We start from the raw sequence: 16,477 nt of genomic DNA on the forward strand, positions 1-16,477 counted from the left end.
GCACTGACCCTCTGACAGTGCGGAATTCCCTCAGTACTGAACCTCTGACAGTGCGGCACTCCCTCAGCACTGACCCTCTGACAGTGCAGCACTCCCTCAGCACTGACCCTCTGACATTTCAGCACTCCCTCAGTGCTGACTCTCCAACAGTGCAGCACTCCCTCAGCCGTACCTCTCAGACAGTACAAGATTCACTTAGTACTGACCGTCCAACAGTGCGGAACTCCCTCAGGACAGACCCTCCAACAATGCAGTGCTCCCTTGGTACTGATCCCCTGACAGCATAGCATTCCCTCAGGACTGACCATTGGATAGTGCAGCACTCCCTCAGTGCTGACCCTTTAATAGTACAGCACTCCCTCAGTACTGACCTTCTGATAGTGCGGCAATCCCTCAGTACTGACCCTCTGACAGTGCAGCACTCCCTCAGTACTGACCCTCCGACAGTGTAGCACTCCCTCAGTACTACTCACCATCTGACAATGCAGCACTCCCTCAGCACTGACCCTCTGACAGTGCAGCACTCCCTCAGTACCACTGACCATCTGACAATGCAGCATCTCTCAGCACTGACCCTCTGACAGTGCAGCATTCCCACAGCACTGACCCTCTGACAGTGCAGCACTCTCTCAGCATTGACCCTCTGACAGTACGGCACTCCCTCAGCACTGACCCTCCAACAGTGCTGCATTCCCCCAGTACTACTGACCATCTGATAATGCAGCACTCCCTCAGCACTGACCCTTTGACAGTGCGGCACTCCCACAGCACTGGCCCTCTGACAGTGCAGCACTCCCTCAGTACTGACCCTCTGACAGTGCAGCATTCCTACAGCACTGACCCTCCAACAGTGCAGCACTCCCTCAGCATTGACCCTCTGACAGTGCAGCACTCCTTCAGTACTGACCCTCTGACAGTGCAGCACTCCCTCAGCACTGACCCTCCAACAGTGCTGCATTCCCTCAGTACTACTGACCATCTGATAATGCAGCACTCCCTCAGCACTGACCCTTTGACAATGCGGCACTCCCACAGCACTGGCCCTCTGACAGTGCAGCATTCCCACAGCACTGACCCTCTGACAGTGGAGCACTCCCTCAGCATTGACCCTCTGACAGTGCAGCACTCCCTCAGTTCTGACCCTCTGACAGTGCAGCACTCCCTCAGCACTGACCCTCCAACAGTGCTGCATTCCCTCAGTACTACTGACCATCTGACAATGCAGCACTCCCTCAGCACTGACCCTCTGACAGTGCAGCACTCCCTCAGCATTGACCCTCTGACAGTGCAGCACTCCCTCATTACTGACCCTCTGACAGTGCAGCACTCCCTCAGCACTGACCCTCCAACAGTGCTGCATTCCCCCAGTACTACTGACCATCTGATAATGCAGCACTCCCTCAGCACTGACCCTTTGACAGTGCGGCACTCCCACAGCACTGGCCCTCTGACAGTGCAGCATTCCTACAGCACTGACCCTTTGACAGTGCAGCACTCCCTCAGCATTGACCCTCTGACAGTGCAGCACTCCCTCAGTACTGACCCTCTGACAGTGCAGCACTCCCTCAGCACTGACCCTCCAACAGTGCTGCATTCCCTCAGTACTACTGACCATCTGATAATGCAGCACTCCCTCAGCACTGACCCTTTGACAATGCGGCACTCCCACAGCACTGGCCCTCTGACAGTGCAGCATTCCTACAGCACTGACCCTTTGACAGTGCAGCACTCCCTCAGCATTGACCCTCTGACAGTGCAGCACTCCCTCAGTACTGACCCTCTGACAGTGCAGCACTCCCTCAGCACTGACCCTCCAACAGTGCTGCATTCCCTCAGTACTACTGACCATCTGATAATGCAGCACTCCCTCAGCATTGACCCTCTGACAGTGCAGCACTCCCTCAGCATTGACCCTCTGACAGTGCAGCGGACAGCTGGAACTGACAACCGGAAGCGGCAGATTCAAACCACTACAAATGCCGGAGGAAACATCACAGAAGCGCTTCACAGGAGGCTCCCAAGCACTGAGGATGTCACCTAGACAGGGGACGAAACGTCTGCAACACAAATTCCCAGCTCGGCGAACACAACCACAACATCTGATATTCATACCCCAAAACATCAGATCGTTTCATTGGTTTTAATATTATCAACATGCTAAACTCAAACTTGATTGGTGTTGATATCTTGGGGCATAATTTAAGCTGATTGGCTGAATTTGAATTTGTTTTTGTCTCATAGCAACCCAGCTATTGTAGCTATTCAACCAAATGCTACCTTCTTACTCAGTCCATCAGAAAAAACAGTCTCCCTTCCATTGACTCTGTCTACACTTCACATTACCTCAGGAAAGTGGGCAATGTAATCAAAGACTCCTCCCACCCCCGTTATCCTCTCTTCCGCCCTTCTCCATTGGGAAGAAGATGCAAACGTTTGAAAATACATACCACCAGGTTCAAGAACAGCTTCTTCCCTGCAGTTATCAGAATTTTGAAAGGATTGCTCATATATTAGAGTTGATCTCTCTCTGCCCCTTCTCAGTAGCTGTAACACTATATTCTGCATTCTGTTCTTTTACTCTGACGTACTGAGATAAGGTATGGTTTGTCTGGTTCACATGTGAAATAATACTTTTCACTGTATCTCAGTACATTAGACAACAATAAATCAAATCAAATTAAATCCTGAACCGCTGCAGTCTATGTGCTATAGGTTGACCCACAATGCCTCAGGACTTGAATTGAATTGAATTTATTGTCACATGTACTGAAGCACAGTGAAAAGCTTTGTCTTGCGAGCAATACAGGCAGATCAGAGAGTTAAATAGGATGTATTGTATCAGTTTGGGGGCTCATCCAGGATTGAACAGTTTGGGGGTTTGTCCCGGATTAAACATTTTGGGTGCTCATGTGTGCAGAGATGGACAAAATGGTGAGGTAAGAGTGGCTGCTGTTGAAATCAAAACTGCTTTTCATCAAATCTATGAAAAACTGGAATCAATGGGAAATTGGGGAAAAACAGTTTGGATTTAGACCTGGAACATAGCTTGGAGTTGTTGAAGGTCAGTCATCTCAGCCCCAGGACATCTCTGCAGGAGTTCCTCAGAGTGGTGTCCTAGGCCCAACCATCTTCAACTGCTTCATCAATGACCTGCCCTCCATCATAAGGTCAGAAGTGGGAATGTTTGCCAATGATGACACAATGTTCGACTTCATTCACAACTCCTCAGATACTGAGACGGTCCACATTCAAATACATTAGAATCCCGACAGTGTGGAATCAGGCCCTTCGGCCCAACAAGTCCACACCGACCCTCCGAAGAGTAACCCACCCAGATCCATTCCGTTACATTATATTTACCCCTAACTAATAACCTATCCTTGGGCAATTTAGCATGGCCAATTCACCTTGCCTGCACATTTTTGGAATGTGGGAGGAAACCAGAGCACCCGGAGGAAACTCATGCAGACACTGGGAGAATGTGCAAACTCCACACAGTCAGTTACCCGAGGTAGGAATTGAACCTGGGTCCCTGGCACTGTGAGGCAGCAGTGCTAACCACTGTGCCATCGTGCCGCCCTTAAATGCAGCAAGACCTTGTCAATATTCAGACCTGGGCTAACAAGTGATATATAACATTTGTGCCACAGAAGTGCCAGGCAATGATCATCTCTTTCAAGACAGAATGTAACCATTGGCTGTTGACATTCAACGGCATGAACATCACTGAATCCACTATCATTGACAAAGAATCCGTGGGCGGCACGGTAGCACAGTGGTTAGCACTGCTGTCTCACAGCGTCTGAGACCAGGGTTCAATTCCCGACTCAGGCGACTGACTGTGTGGAGTTTGCACGTTCTCCCCATGTCTGCGTGGGTTTCCTCCGGGTGCTCCAGTTTCCTCCCACAGTCCAAAGATGTGCGGGTCAGGTGAATTAGCCATGCTAAATTGTCCCCGTAGTGTTAGGTAAAGGGGTAAATGTAGAGGTATGGGTGAGTTGCGCTTCGGTGGGTTGGTGTGGACGTGTTGGGCCGAAGGGCCTGTTTCCACACTGTAAGTCTAATCTAATCAGCCATGTGTATTGGAGCAGCAGAGAATTGAACTGACCACATGGGGGCAGCAGAAGTACACTACCAATCCATATAGGATTAAACAAAAGTTGCATTTCAAAGTTAAAAATCACACAATAGCAGGTTATAGTCCAACAGGTTTAATTGGAAGCACTAGTTTTCGGAGCAACGCTCCTTCATCAGGCAACACGACCACCTGATGAAGGAACAGCGCTCTGAAAGCTAGTGCTTCCATTTAAACCTGTTGGACTATAACCTGGTGTTGTGTGATTTTTAGCTTTGTCCACCCCAATTCAACATCGGCATCTTCAAATCATGACTTGTATTTTGAACGCACACGAGGACTGTTGGTTTGGAAACAAATCAAGCAGACATTTTACTCAAACGAAGATCTCACAAACAGCAATGAAATGCAGGTGGTGTTGAGGGCAGTTGAGGTTCAATGTAGAAATGTGTGAGGTGATGCATTTTGATCGAAGGATATTTAAGTCAATATAAAATAGGGGTGACAGCAGCAGAGGAGGCTGAGTGTTTATGTGGTGCATAGATCATTAAAGGTGAGAGCAGTTAACAAATAACACAATGTTCTCAACTTTATTACTAGGAGCCCAGAGTACAGGAGCAAGGGGATGATGTTGAATTTGTACAAGTCCTTGTTAGACCTCAGCTGGAGTATTGTGTACAGTTGGGGTGCCACATTTCAGGAAAGATGGAAACATGTTGGAGAGAGTACAAAGTGTTTTATAGGAATCATTCCAGGAATAAGAAACTATAGTGATGGGAATAGATGGAAGAAGTTATGACTGTTCTCCTGGGAGAGATGACAGATGAGAAAAGATCTGATGGAGGTTTTCAAAATCATGATCAGGTTGGACAGAGGAGATAGGGAGGGACTGATCCTGCTGATAAAACAAACAAGAACGAGATTTACAGTGATGTGCAGACAAAGCAAGGGTGGAGTGAGGTAAAACATTTTCACAGCGTAAATTGTCAGAGTGTGGAATGCATGCCCAGAACTGTGGTGGAGGCAGGGTCAGTTGACACGTTCAAGAGAGCATTGGATGATCATTTGGATAGAAATAATATGCAAGGTTAAGAGATTAGCACTGGATGATGCTTGTTTGAATAATCAGGGTAGAAACAATGGGCCAAACAGCCCCCTTCACCATTCATACTTCTGTGATTCTGAAATGACAATCTACACTTGCATCACATGCCAGCAACATGCTTCAACAAAATGGCGACATCAGAAAGTCTAAGGGGTGGAGTCCACAGTTAGGTCAAGGCCTTCAGTCCGAGCATCCCAGCACATTAGATCCAGTGTAGCCTCTGATACCAATTAGAAACATGTGAGCAGTCAGTCACTCACTCAGGATAGTGAAGGACAAGATCTTTTCCTTATGAGACGGAAGGAGCTGAAAGGCAGACACGCTACCACCAACCTTGGCTTTATCTGCCCTATTATGGGCTGCTTTGTCCTGGAATGGAAGAAAGGGAGGGATTGAGTGAGTTCAAAGTGGGTGGCACAGCTGTTAGTGCTCCGAGTGAGTGAGTGGGCAGTGCAAGGGCACGCAGGGTTGGTGATGTCGGGAATGAGAGTGAATGAAGGAAGATTTGTCGGCGATAGTGAGAGTGGTAGAACAGGAGATTTGGAGGGTGGTGTGAGAAGGTCATTGACCTGCTTCCTACAGTGCCGGGCATTCACCAGAGATTGCGACCAGCTTGACCTGATCACAACCTGCTCGGGTCAGGTACCTCCTTTGCCAGTCCTGGGGGGAGTGGTATATTCCCTGTCTGCACTATTCTAACCACAAGGACCTCCAGGTTGCACTGTATAAAGTAAGATGTCAATCTTTCCTGATCTGCCATGTCTGGGGAAATTGTCACAAACTGTGCAGTTCCAGGTGTAAAAACAGCCCTTTCGCCAGGGATCTCAGGGAATCCCAGATGCTGTGAGTACTTTTCGTTGCAGTGAGGTGAGAAATAGAGTGAGCATCAAATGAGAGGGACTCCGTGGGACCAGGTACTTAGTTAGTGAGCTACAGCCAATAGCATGAGAAAACTCGCTCAGCCTTACAGAGAGAAATCATCCGTGAAACTTGATGAAAATACCAAAATGCAGTAAGATTTGGTCCTGGGTGACCTCTGAAATATTCAAAACGTCACTGTATGATGTACATGCACGTCAAAGATAGGCAAGGCTTAATTCCTTATTCAAAATAAGAAGCTGTGACATTGTAGAATTGACTCAGTACAGATGAGAGGAATGAATTCTTTGCTTTTAATTTCTGTGGACTGTACAGACACAGGGAGTAACAGTGATAGACACATGGGCCATGAGTAAAACACACACTGGTGTGTCACACACACACACACACACACACACACACACACACACACACACACACACACACACACACACACACACACAGTCTTCCAATGTTTGTCTTTCATCCATTCACTGGATGAGGGTATCACTGGCATTTACTGCCCACCCCCAATTGCCCAGAGGGAAGTTAAGAGTCAAGTAGGCGGAAGTGGGTAATGCAGATGCTGGAGATCGGAGTCAAGTTTAGAGTGGTGCTGGGAAAGCACAGCAGGTCAAGCAGCATCCAAGGAGCAGGAAAATCAATGTTTCAGACAAAAGCCTGATTCCTGATGAAGGGCTTGTTCCCAAAACGTCAATTTTCTTGCTCCTCGGATGCTGCCTGACCTGCTGTGCTTTTCCAGCACCACTTTAATCTTGACTGCAGTTAAGAGTCAACGCCATTGCTGTGGGTCTGGAGTCACATGTAGGCCAGACCAGGTAAGGATGGCAGTTTCCTTCCCTAAAGTGAATCAGATGAATAGTTATGACAATCAACAATGATTAAATGGTCGACATTTTAATTCCAGATTTTTATTGAATTCAAATTTCACCAACTGTTATGATGGCATTCGTACCAATATCACCAGACATGGGCATGGTATACTGGATTAGTACTGGGCACTGTGTATGAGATTAGTACTGGGAGAAAGTGAGGACTGCAGATGCTGGAGATCAGAGCTGAAAATGTGTTGCTGGAAAAGCGCAGCAGGTCAGGCAGCATCCAAGGAGCAGGAGAATCGACGCTTCGGGCATGAGTACTGGATTAGTACTGGGCATGGTGTACTAGATTAGTACTGGGCATGGTGTACTGGATTAGTACTGGGCATGGTGTACTGGATTAGTACTGAGCACGGTGTACTGGATTAGTACTGGGCATGGTGTATTGACTAGTATCGGGCCTGGTGTACTGGATTAATAGTGGGCTTGGTGTACTGAGGACCTGGAAACAATCATTATCACGGAAGAGATAGTGTTGGGCAAGCTAATGGAGCTAAGGAAAGACAAATCTCCTGGTCCTGATGGAATGTATCCCAGGGTGCTATAAGAGTTGATAGGAGAAATAGCAGGTGGACTGGCGGTAATTTTCCAAAATTCGCTGAACTCTAAGGCAGTCCCAGTAGATTGGAAAACAGCAAATGTGACGCCACTGTTTAAAGAGGGAGGTAGACAAAAGATGGGGAAATATAGTCCGGTTAGCTTAACCTCTGTAGTGGGGAAGATGCTTGAGTCTATTATCAAGGAAGAAGTAGCACGGTATCTCGATAGAAGTTGTCCTGTTGAACAGACGCAGATTGGGTTTATGAAGGGCAGCTCATGCTTAACTAATCTTTTGGAATTCTATGAAGACATTATGAACATGGTGGACAACGGGGACCCAGTGGATGTGATGTATCTACATTTCCAAAAGAGCTTTGACAAGATGCCACACAAGAGGCTGCTGCATAAGGTAAGGATAGGGGTAGAGCATTTGGGGTAGAGTATTTGCATGGATAGAGGACTGGTTGACTGACAGGAAGTAAAAAGTGGGGATAAATGAGTGCTATTCTGTTTGGCAATCAGTGATTAGTGGTGTACCTCAGAGATTGGTGTTGAGACCACAATTATTCACAATTTTATATAGATGATTTGGTGTTGGGGACTACGTGTACAGTGTCAAAGTTTGTAGATGACACTAAGATGAATGGAAGAGAACTGTATGTAGAGGACTGTGAAACTTTGCAGAGGAACATAAGATACATTGAGTGAGTGGGCAAAGGTCTGGCTGATGGAATACGATGTTAATAAACATGAAGTCATCCATTTTGGTAAAGGAGTTAAAAGTAAAAGGGACTAGTCTCTAAAATTGAGAAAGGATGGACTGGCACTGGAGGGGGTGCAGAGGGGGTTCACTAGATTGATTCCGGAGTTGAGGAGGTTGGTTTATGAGGAGAGGCTGAGTAGATTGGGATTCTATTCCTTGGAATTCAGAAGAATGAGGGGGAATCTTATAGAAACATATAACATTTAGTGGGCGGCACGGTGGTAAGTGGGCGGCACGGTGGCACAGTGGTTAGCACTGCTGCCTCACAGCGCCTGTAGACCCGGGTTCAATTCCCGACTCAGGCGACTGACTGTGTGGAGTTTGCACGTTCTCCCCGTGTCTGCGTGGGTTTCCTCCGGGTGCTCCGGTTTCCTCCCACAGTCCAAAGATGTGCGGGTCAGGTGAATTGGCCAAGCTAAATTGCCCGTAGTGTTAGGTAAGGGGTAAATGTAGGGGTATGGGTGGGTTGCGCTTCGGCGGGTCGGTGTGGACTTGTTGGGCCGAAGGGCCTGTTTCCACACTGTAAGTCTAATCTAATTATGAATGAACTAGATAAGATCGAAGCAGAGAGGATGTTTCCACTGGCAGGTGAAACTAGGACAGGAGGGCATGGCCTCAAGGTTAGGGGAAGCAGGTTTAGGATTGAATTGAGAAGGAACTTCTTCACCCAGAGGGTTGTGAATCTATGGAATTCCCTGCCCAGGGAAGTAGTTGAGGCTACTTCAATAAACATTTTTAAAGCTAAGATAGTTTTTTTTTAACAATAAAGGAATTAAGGGATATGGTGAGAGGGCGGGTAAGTGGAGCTGAGGCCATGAAAAGGTCAGCCATGATCTTATTGAATGGCGGAGCAGGCTCGATGGGCCAAGTACCTCCCTCTGCATGAGGAGCCACTACGATTCTATCCTAGTTTCTGTCTCACGTACTAGCCCGCAATGCTTGTTCCTCCTTGAGGGCATGCATAGGTTTGTAAAAAGCAAAGAGAAGCAATTGAATTACGTATTTCATTAGGTTTTATACAAACGTAAACTAGAGCTGAAAATATCTGAAGGTGTCTCACAGGCTCTGTGTACAGAGTGATATTTAACTTTCTCATGATCTACAATGTGTTTAGAACAGAATTTTTGAAAACCCAACAGGATGTGCCCTACAGGATCTGGAGGCAGTTGTAATCCACAGAATGTCAGAATCAACAGAAGAACAGAATCTCCTGCCAACGTGCGGGGAATCATTTGTTTGTTTTTGCAGGGAACTGGGTCAACCTGTCTCACACATAACAAAGGATTATCTGCCGTAGGTAACTCCAGCTTGGGATCATGGAACTCGAGTCAGGATTTACTCAGCTGCGAGACAGAAGCAAGTTTCAAACTTTCCAAGAACAAGGTTCTGTGATATCCAAGATCGGTTTACTCTGAAGACACACGACTCCACGTTATTGTCCAAAACAGGTTTATTTGAAATCACAAGTTTTCAGAGCGCTGCTCCTTCACCATGACCTGGTGTCGCGTGATCTCTTTGTCCACACCAATTCAAAACCAGCACCTCCACATCGTGGTTTAACCTGAGGCACCGCTGCAAATTTTGGCTGGAATTTAATGAGCATGACGGGGATCTTGTTCTCTGTTTGATTTGTGAGCCTGAGGGATGGATTAGCCGTGGGTCACCAAACAAGGGTCATCGTGGACAGGAGGGTGTGGGAGTGAAGGGGCATTCACAGGGAAGGAGAGTCATGATCTGGAGGGAGAGGAGAGGGTTCAGAAGCAAGGTCATGAGGGGAACGGGTTGGGGAGCAGAAGTTGACTTTCAACAGGTTCCCCCCGCCCCCACCATCCTGAAGTTTGTTGCCTTTGGAGCAGTGACTGCCTGTTTATAAGTCTCTGGCAGAGATGGCAGGAGTTTCTGGGTGTCCTGTCTGGTTATTGACTCACCTGCCTGATTGGTTGCATAGAAACATAGAAAAATAGAAAATAGGTACATTAGTAGGCCATTCAGCCCTTCCAGTGTGCACCACCATTCAATATGATCATGGTTTACCATGCAATCTCAGTATTCCATTCCCACTCTCTCTCCATATCCCTTGATCCCTTTAGCAGCAAGGGCCATGTCCAGCTCCCTCTTGAATATCTTGAATAAATAGGCCCCAAAGGATTCCTGTGGGAGAAAATTCCACAGGTTCACAGCTGTCTGACTGAAGAAATTCTTCCTCATCTCCTGAATGACTTACCCCTTATTCTTAGACTGCAACCTCTAGTTCTGGACTTCCCCAGCACCATCAGGATTGTATATGTTTCTAAGGAACCTCCCCCAATCTTCTAAATTCCAGTGAGTATAAGCCTTGTCTTTTCATATATGTTAGTCCTGCCATCCCGGGAATCAGTCTGGTGAACATCCGCTGGACTCCCTCAATAGTAAGAGACCAAACCTGTACACAATAATCAACGCCTCACCAAGGTCCTGTATAACTGCAGCAAGACATCCTGACTCTGAAATTCCAATCCTTCCTCTATGAAGGCCAGCGTGCCATTAGCTTTCCTCACTTCCTGCCGCACATGCAGGCCAACCTTCAGCGATTATTCCACCATGAAACCCAGGTCTCATTGCATCTCACTTTTTCCTAAACTGCCATCGTTCAGATAATAATCTGCCTTCCTGCTTTTGTGACAAAAGTGGATAACCTCACATGTACCCATATTTTATTGCTTTTGCCCACTCAGCCAGTGTGTCCACGTCACTCTGCAGCCTCTAAGCATCCTCCTCACACACTGCCACCCAGCTTAGTGTATGGTTATCCACTTTGGTGGCAAGAACAGGAAGGCAGATTACTACCTCAATGGAATCAATTTAGGTAAAGGGGCAGTACAGAGAGATCTGGGTGTTCTTGTACACCAGTCAATGAAGGTAAGCATGCATGTACAGCAGGTAGTGAAGAAGGCTAATAGCAAGCTGGCCTTCATAACAAGAGGGATTGAGTATAGAAGCAAAGAGGTGCTTCTGCAGCTGTACAGGGCCCTGGTGAGACCACACCTGGAGTACTGTGTGCAGTTCTGGTCTCCAAATTTGAGGAAAGACATTCTGGCTATTGAGGGAGTGAAGCATAGTTTCACAAGGTCAATTCCTGGAATGGCGGGATTACTTTACACTGAAAGACTGGAGTGACTGGGCTTATATACTCTTGAGTTTAGAAGACTGAGAGGAGATCTGATTGAGATGTATAAGATTATTAAAGGATTGGACACTCTGGCAGCAGGAAACATGTTTCCGCTGATGGGTGAGTGCCGAACCAGAGGACACAGCTTAAAAATACTATTTAGGACAGAGATGAGGAGAAACTTCTTCACCCAGAGAGTGGTGGCTGTGTGGAATGCTCTGCCCCAGAGGGCAGTGGAGGCCCAGTCTTTGGATTCATTTATGAAAGAGTTGGATAGAGCTCTCAAGGATAGTGGAATCAAGGGTTATGGAGATAAGGCAGGAACAGGATACTGATTAAGGATGATCAGCCATGATCATATTGAATGGTGGTGCAGGCTCAAAGGGCAGAATGGCCTACTCCTGCACCTATTGTCTATTGTCTATTATCTACAAATTTGGAGATGTGGCATTCAATTCCTTTGTCCAAATTGTTAATGTATATTCTGAACAGCTGGGATTCTAGCACTGAACCTTGGGTACCCCACTTATCACTGTAAAAAAGGAGTCATTGATTTCTGATTCCTGTCTGCCAACCATGTCATTACATTAAATGTAAGCTGTAGTGGCTCTTTCAGAGCTTCAACCGCTCTCCAAAAGGAAGGCTGCTCTGTCCCACATTCAGCCTACCCAGAATTTGATTGGGCTTGGGGGGGGGTGAGGGAAAGTCAGGATGGAGGTGTGATTTCCTCCAAATATCCTCCAGTTTCCCTGCTCGAAACTCAACAGACGAAAAGGTGTTCCTTTAATCCTGACAAAGAGTGCAAACTTGAATGGATAAATACAGTGACTGTTAATGGCAGGTACCCAGAACACTCACACTCACTTACATTATCAACAGTGGGAATGTGCAGGCTCTCATATTTCCTTCTGGTCTGAAGCCAGGTAAGGGTCTTGACAATTTAAATTTTGAAAGAGTTGTCCCACTAACTGCATGCTGTTCTCTAACTGTGGCTACACCAATATTTTAGCATCAATACATCAAAATTATTTTCTCTGTACCCCCACTTTCAAATAAACAATGCTCTGCTCGTGATTTTATAACAGGGGAATTTTTACTCCTTTCATAGCTCACTTTACATTCAACTTTCCCATTTTCCTCACCCACACTGAAGCTGTATTATCAGAAAGTGCTCGTTGTGTTTCCATCTCAAAATTCATTCCCTCAGACTCTGTCATCAGTGCTTTCCTACAGAAGGTGTGTCTCTTGCAGTCAGAACAACAGCCAGCCACAAGAAACCTCACTGCCTCAGGCCAGGGCTCAGGAATGTAGCACACACTGGAATCTATCGCTGCAGAGGCATCCAGCAGTGTATCTGCAAACACTTCACTCTGAACATTCAGTGTGAGGTTAAATTGACACAGTGTTTTGTCTAGTCAAAGTCAGAGATGCCTTTTCACAAATATTTCAACAAAGCAAAGCCATCCACAGCATGGGGTTAGATACAGAGTAAAATTCCATCTACACTGTTCCCATCAAACACTCTCAGGACAGGGACTGCATGGAATTAGATACAGAGTAAAGCTCCATCTACACTGTCCCCATCAAACACTCTCAAGACAGAGACAGCACGGGGTTAGATACAGAGTACAGCTCCCTCTACACTGTCCCCCATCAAACACTCTCAGGACAGGGACAGCAAGGGGTTAGATACAGAGTAAAGCTCCATCTACACTGTCCCCCATCAAACACTCTCAGGACAGAGACAGCATGGGATTAGATACAGAATAAAGTTTCAACTACACTGTTGCAATCAAACACTCCCAGGACAGGCACAGTATGGGTTAAGTACAGAGTAAAGCTCCCTCTACACTGTCCCCATCAAACAGTCCCCAGGATAGAGACAACACAGGGTCAGACACAGAGTAAAGCTCCCTCTACACAGTCCCCATCAAACAGTCCCCGGATAGAGACCGCATGGGGTTTTATTACAGAGTGAAGCTCTCTCTACACTGCCCTCACCAAACACTCCCAGAACAGGGACAGCATGGGGTTAGATGCAGAGTAATGAAAGCCATTTAATTCGAGAAGATGGTCATTCATTGGCTGTTTGCTGCCTATTCAGGTTTCTGTGATCAATTGTGCTGATTGCTGTCCCAGCACTAACTGTCAAACTTGGCGTGGGTTGAAATCAGTTCTGCAGTGGTCAGTATAACTTGATGTCTTGCTGGGAATGCTAGCTCTTGTAGTGAGTGCTAGAGGCGACAGCCAGTGGACAGAGTTGTTTTCTGCGGTGAGTCCATGGGATATGGTGGAATTCTGCAGCAAGGTTTGGCAGGCAGGTGAGTCACGAGTATCTGTGGGAGGATAGACCCATAGACAGTTACAAAATGAGCCATAATCTGACTATGGAGCCAAAAAGGGCAGGAAATTGATCTGTCTGTAAAAACAACAGATGCTCTTGCGTTTGAATTTCATTTGACTACATTCTTTTACACACTTATTGTCACCTTCCCAGAATCCAAATCATTGGGCGTACCGACATACTTTCTACCTTTAACAGTGCTCAACCTACAGTAAACAAATACAGCATCTCCCTGGAACTCTCAGCAACCAGCAATTAAATCTTCCACAAAATTCCGTCCGTAATTGAGTCAATTGGCAAATCTCTCCCCATCGACATGATGGTGACAACAGGGGATACAAGCCTTCCAGAAACTTTCAAGAATCAAATTCACCCCATCGAAGCTGAATGATCACACACATGTGGAGTCAGGAAGGGGAACTCTCTGATGTGCCACTTCAGCCAGGAGAAAGGTGATCGATCAGGAAGCAGAAACGCCCAAAATTAGGCTTTTTCAAATGTGGCATTCAGACAGAAAGGAATTTGCCCTAAATTCCCCAAACTATTTTTACAAAATGTGTTTTAAAAAAGGAAAATTGGCTCAAATTTCATGAAAAAAGTGAGGTCTGCAGATGCTGGAGATCAGAGCTGAAAATGTGTTGCTGGTTAAAGCACAGCAGGTCAGGCAGCATCCAAGGAACAGGAAATTCGACGTTTCGGGCAAAAGCCCTTCATCAGGAATAGGGCTTTTGCCCGAAACGTCGAATTTCCTGTTCCTTGGATGCTGCCTGACCTGCTGTGCTTTAACCAGCAACACATTTTCAGCTCAAATTTCATGAAAGACTTGAGCCCATAATCCAGGCTGACAGTCTGAATGACTGAACTGAGAGAGTGCTGCACAGTCAGAGGGTCAGTACTGGGGAAGAGCCACACATTCAGAGGGTCTGTTGGAAGGTTTGTACTGAGGGATCCCATACAGTCAGAGTGTCAGTGTTGACAGAGTGCCACGCTGTCGAAGGGAAAAAGTGAAATTTGCAGATGCTGGAGGTCAGAGTCGAGCGTGTGGTGCTGGAAATGCACAGCAGGTCAGGCAGCATCCGAGGAGCAGGAGAATCGATGTTTCAGGCAAAAGCCCTTCATCAGGCAGGGCTTATGCCCGAAACATCAAGGCTCCTGCTCCTCAAATGCTGCCTGACCTGCACTGGCGGAGGGTCAGTACAGAGGGAGTGCTGCACTATTGGAGGGTCAGTACAGAGGGAGTGCTGCACTGTTGGAGGGTCAGTACAGAGGGAGTGCTGCACTGTTGGAGGGTCAGTACTGAGGGAGTGCTGCACTTTTGGAGGGTCAGTACAGAGGGAGTGCCGCACTGTTGGAAGGTCAGTATTGAGGCTGAAATGAACAGTATTTGGATAAGAGGGTACAGATCAGTTGGTGCCATCCACATTGTAATTAATTGCATTGACTGGGCTGAAGGAATGTTATGCTGAAAAATTCTGAACAGGTTGGGGGCTAAATTAAAAAACTGAACTTCGAAGGTAATAATCTCAGGATTACTTGCTGATCAGTGAGCAAACTGATGCAGGGTGAATAACGTCAAGGGGTTCAATGCACGGTTATAACATTGGTATAAAGTGGCAACAAAAATGAAATTGCTGGAAAAACTCAGCAGGCCTTGCAGCATCTGTGAAGAGAAATCAGAGTTAACATTTTGGATCCAGTGACCCTTCTTCTGAACTGATGGTAGCTCGGAAAAAGTTGCTATTTATGCAGAAGTTGTAGTGGAGACTGGGGGAGAGTAAACAATATGTTGAGACAGAGCCCAAAGAGAGAGAAAAGCAGTTGGACAGACAACAGAACAGGTAAAAGTCAGTCTGGGGAATGACTAGCTGTTAATGGGGACTATTGATATTGGTGGAATTGTTTCAGTTCATGGAGCATTGACACTGGCATAAAAGGTAAAAACAATGACTGCAGATGCTGGAAACCAGAGTCTAGATTAGAGTGGTGCTGGAAAAGCACAGCAGTTCAGGCAGCATCCGAGGAGCAGGAAAATCTCAGTAAAAACCTGGTACATTGACACAGTATGGCATAAGGATGAATGGATCCTTTCTGGAATGAAGAAGATTTTACTGCTCCTCGGATGCTGCCTGAACTGCTGTGCTTTTCCAGCACCATTCTAATCTAAGCATAAAAGGGAATTGCTCTGGAGGGATGGGCTTCATTTGAACCCTACAGGGCTATTGTCCTAGTGAATCAAATAACTACGACAGCAGAGAGGGTTTATACTGATTGGAGGGTTTGGGCAGGGAGGTAATATCCATAAAATTGACAAGTAAAAAGATACAGTGACATTGCAGACCAACTATTTTGAGAATGATACACACAGCAGGTCACAAAGGGACCGAATGCAAAAGCACAACAAAACAAAAGCTAATGGGATCAAATAAGGAAATGAAAAGTAAAAAGGCAAAATTAATGGCTATTCTGTTAAATGCACATAGAATTATTTTTTATTTGCTCATAGGACATGGGCGACATTGGTTGGCCAGCATTTATGGCCAGTCCCTAAAAATGAAAGAAATGAATTAATGGCACAAATAAATACTAATGGATAGATCCAATAGCCATTGTGGGTATATGATTACAAGATCAAAGCTGGGAATGAAATACTCAGGTGACTTTTCGAAGGTTGAAAATGTGTTGCTGGTTAAAGCACAGCAGGTCAGGCAGCATCCAAGGAATAGGAAATTCGACATTTCGGGCATA

The sequence above is a fragment of the Hemiscyllium ocellatum genome, chromosome 7 (assembly GCF_020745735.1).
Source record: "Hemiscyllium ocellatum isolate sHemOce1 chromosome 7, sHemOce1.pat.X.cur, whole genome shotgun sequence".
Lineage (NCBI taxonomy): Eukaryota > Metazoa > Chordata > Chondrichthyes > Orectolobiformes > Hemiscylliidae > Hemiscyllium > Hemiscyllium ocellatum.